At 39.0% G+C, this 3,629-nt stretch overlaps 1 long non-coding RNA gene across 1 annotated transcript; it reads right to left on the bottom strand.

Annotated features, from left to right (window-relative positions):
* Positions 1 to 2,234: 2,234 nt before the first annotated feature.
* Positions 2,235 to 3,384, bottom strand: LOC136789911 (uncharacterized). Its single transcript, XR_010828963.1, has 3 exons — positions 3,265 to 3,384; positions 2,933 to 3,034; positions 2,235 to 2,263 (listed from the first exon to the last, which is right to left on the bottom strand). It is a non-coding gene; the product is annotated as an uncharacterized lncRNA (long non-coding RNA).
* Between the last annotated feature and the right edge of the window lie 245 nt (positions 3,385 to 3,629).

The following is a 3,629-nucleotide window of genomic DNA, read 5'->3' as shown; positions in this document are numbered from 1 at the left end:
CCTTTTTTTCAATACTTTGGTAGTTCAAGATACAAAGGGGCTATGTTGGGACCCATGGTAACGTTCCCCTTTTACTCCTATTTCTCCCAAAGTTGCTGGCCAGAAATGCTGTCTGTATGCTACCATTGAGCCTTTGAGCCTAAAGTAACGATCTGCTATCAAGTTTCAGGCTAAGCAAAAACAAATGTACATCTCAGAATGCATTTGGAACTGTTCAAATAAAATCTAAGCCACTACAGTATTAGGAGAGCAGTAAGACCTTTAAAATCTGATATATTTAATATTCATAAACCCTCTCGCACTTCAGTTTTCAGAACACTATTTTATTGCATATGGCAATATTATACCAATATCCTTTCACGTGCTTGCTTATTTGGCTTGTGAGGAAAATTACTGCACTAATGTATGACATAAAATATTGGTATTCATTAATTCATACAACAGAAGCCAACATTCTTCATGATTTTAAAGAAAGTTCTAAAGGAATAAACAAATGCCCACAATTTTAGGAGAAAGTCCAAATTTTTTGAGTGTTACTTTGTGATCTCAGGCTGGTTATTTTCTGCTGGCAAAAATAAGTCTGAGGTAAGTGAGTGATATTGACTGGCCTTTTCAACAGTTGTTTGTCTTTGTTGGACATTAATCTCGTATTCTGTGTTTCTATATATTACTGTAAGAGGAAAAGTATTTTTAAAAAACAAGCAATATACAAAGCCAACTATCATCTGTTTTCAGGGTTGCATAGATGAGAAAACAAGAGGATAAGTAGCTCACCCCTGTTGCTCCATTTATAGTTGGGGTCAGGTAACAATAAGATGACCAAAGTTTAGTGTGGAGAAACCCAAGAATAAGATGGTGGGGTGAAGGAAACAAGGGCAGATGAAGATGGATTTCTCGGAGGCTTCTTACTTCTGAAAATATCTATTATTAATTTCAAAGTTCACAGCCTAGCTTTGACCATGAACAATAACTTGCTATTAGGTAACAGTAGAATAGCAGAGAATTTTTCCCCATACAGGAATGTCCAGGAGGTTGCAGTTTCTTTCAGCTGTGAACTTTGAAACTTACTGTGATATACTCTATCAACAGACTTCAAAAACCACGTAAGGCCCAAAGCAGATGTAGGAAACAGTTTATTATCCTGTGCCTCTCAATCAGAGTACCTTGGAGAACACAGAAGGTTATGATGCAAAATGGCACTGTAGTGCTCAGTGGCCACTTTTGCTTGCTGTGAATAGAAAGACAAGAATCCCTTGGACACCAGCCTGTATAAAAGGTGGCTTTTCTACTGGTACCGAAGCATTTAATAGAGCTGTTTCAAATGGAATCTTGTCATGTAGAAAACCAAGGATCTATGAGCAAGATATCCTTGGTAGAAATTTTTGGACTTTTCAATTTTCTCTGCCTACAGACCCAACGACCTCCTGAGAGTCACAAATGGTCTGAGGCTAAGACCTGAGGTCTAAGGAGGGAAAACAGATATATTTCCAGTTGTTGGTAAAATGCCCTCTTTTGATTTTTTTTTTAATTTTTTTTGTTGTTGTTATGTGCATTGGCTTGCTGAGCTTTTAGTGTTTCTGGATGGTCTGTCTGTAAGAAATAAAACAAATTGCCAAGGCATGATTTACCACCCTGTTTATGAATGACATTTTGGGTTAGCTTTTCTGTATAGGGAAATACAAATAAATAAAATAATTGCAGATGCTACTTGCAACCTCTCCATGCAGGAATGACAGAGTAAATACTGGGACATTTCAAACTGAATGTATAATTACCCATGTTGTGTTCACAGTTGCCTGTACCACACATAAAAATATATAGCTTGGATAAAAGTACTCCAAGACAGGCTTTATTTAGTAATTATGGTATGTCATAGTTTTTGGAGGCCTCAGTAAAAAAAAAAAAAAAAAAAAAGTAAGGCTTTTTTGATAAAAAATTAGCTGAAGGAATTAAAGCCCTACAAGCAGTACAGCAAAAATGGGGAAAATAGAAATTAAATCCTTCTGCACTAGCAAAAGGAAGCCTTCACTTTCCCATGTACCGGAAGTTCCCTGTGTTGCCATCTGTACAACACTCAGTAACACTATCAGGTGTTTAGAATATTCCATGAACTTTAGGGTTGAGTGGAACTTGATACTGAAAATTTACTATGTGATGTGCAAAGAGCAGGAAAATTGAAATATATCTGATAGCTTTGCTGAATGATAAACAACCCTGGCCTCAAGAAAATCACCATTTTCTCCAGCCTGAGACTGGCAAAGATCTGCAAAAGAAGGCAGGATTGCTAGGCAGGAATCACAAGGCTCTTAACGTAAGTACTGCTGTAGATGAGGGTGAAAGGTGACAGGACACTCAAAGTAGCCCAGCAAGCAGAGTCTAAAGGCAACCTAAGGCTGCTCTGGGCATTTGGAGAAGGCAGACAGCACCTACTGGGTGGCAATGTGGGGAATGTGGGGGCCAGAGGACCCCACATGGGAGCCAGCCCTGGGGGACCTCTTTACCAAGTGATAAAGAAAGCACAGACAAAGAAGAACGTACATCTAATGGCAGCTTTTCATCTGTAGTGAGGAGAACAAACGGAGAGGCAGCAAAACCCTACAGCTGGCAACAGAAGAAGCCATGAAAAAATGAAGGCTGTGAGATCCGTAATAGAAAGGGGAGGAAGATTATACACAAGGTAAAAAGAAAAAAGGAAGAGTAAAGAAAAAAAAAAAGTGAAAGAGAAAGAAGAAACTGATGGCTAGCGTGATTTTGATGGCAGCAGTCCATTGATTTGAAAGAGCTGGAAAAGGAATGCTTTAAGATACATAAAGTGCTCTGAGCTCCTTTGAGGGCCTGAACATGGTGAGTGTGATGTGTTTTGCTTCTGTCCTTCTGCCTACTGGTGGGAAGATAAGCTATGAAGAGGCATGAGATAAAAGGAGCTACTTACTGTGCTAAAATGTGCAAAACCTGGGCCAGATCTCAAACATTAAATGAAACAAATCAGCTTCTGTGGCTCAAACTGATTGCTGAACAGGAATGAAATGGTGCCCTGAAGGGAAAAATGAAGCAGTTCAATAACTTACTATTTCAGTCTGAGAAGGTAAACAACATCCTGACATTGAGGTCACGGTAGGGAACAAAAATGCTACAAGAAATGAAGTTTGCTATAGCAAGACATGTTCAATCAGAGTCTAAACCAGAAAGGAGTACTGTGGGCTGTGGTTTGCAGCACAAGTCAAAACAATATCAGCATTTGTAAAACAGGCTTCACTGTCTCACCTTGTAACAGTTTGCAATGCTCTTCAGCAAGCCTTGTCAAGAAGGAACCTCTGTTGGAGAAGCCTCAGATGTAAGCAATTATTAAGTTTGGCATCCACTAACAGAGCAAGGAGAACCTACTGGAAGTAACAGCACTCAGAGAGGCATTGGCCTCCTGGATTTACACACTCTGAATGATAAGCTGGGAAAGAAATGAGCTGCTGGATAGGCCGGTTGGTTTGGAGTTTAGAATAATAAGCAGAAGAAATAAGCAGTAGTTTTCCTAACATAAATCATGCTCTTTACTTCAGTGAACTTCCTCACTTTCTTACATCTTTACCAACTGAGAATGCAATAAAACAATAGTAATTATGGGGCAAAATAGC

Source organism: Anser cygnoides, chromosome 2, assembly GCF_040182565.1.
Source record: "Anser cygnoides isolate HZ-2024a breed goose chromosome 2, Taihu_goose_T2T_genome, whole genome shotgun sequence".
In the NCBI taxonomy this organism is placed as follows: Eukaryota; Metazoa; Chordata; class Aves; order Anseriformes; family Anatidae; genus Anser; species Anser cygnoides.
The sequence above is the reverse complement of the archived record's forward strand: the minus strand, read 5'-3'. Positions and strand labels throughout refer to the sequence as shown.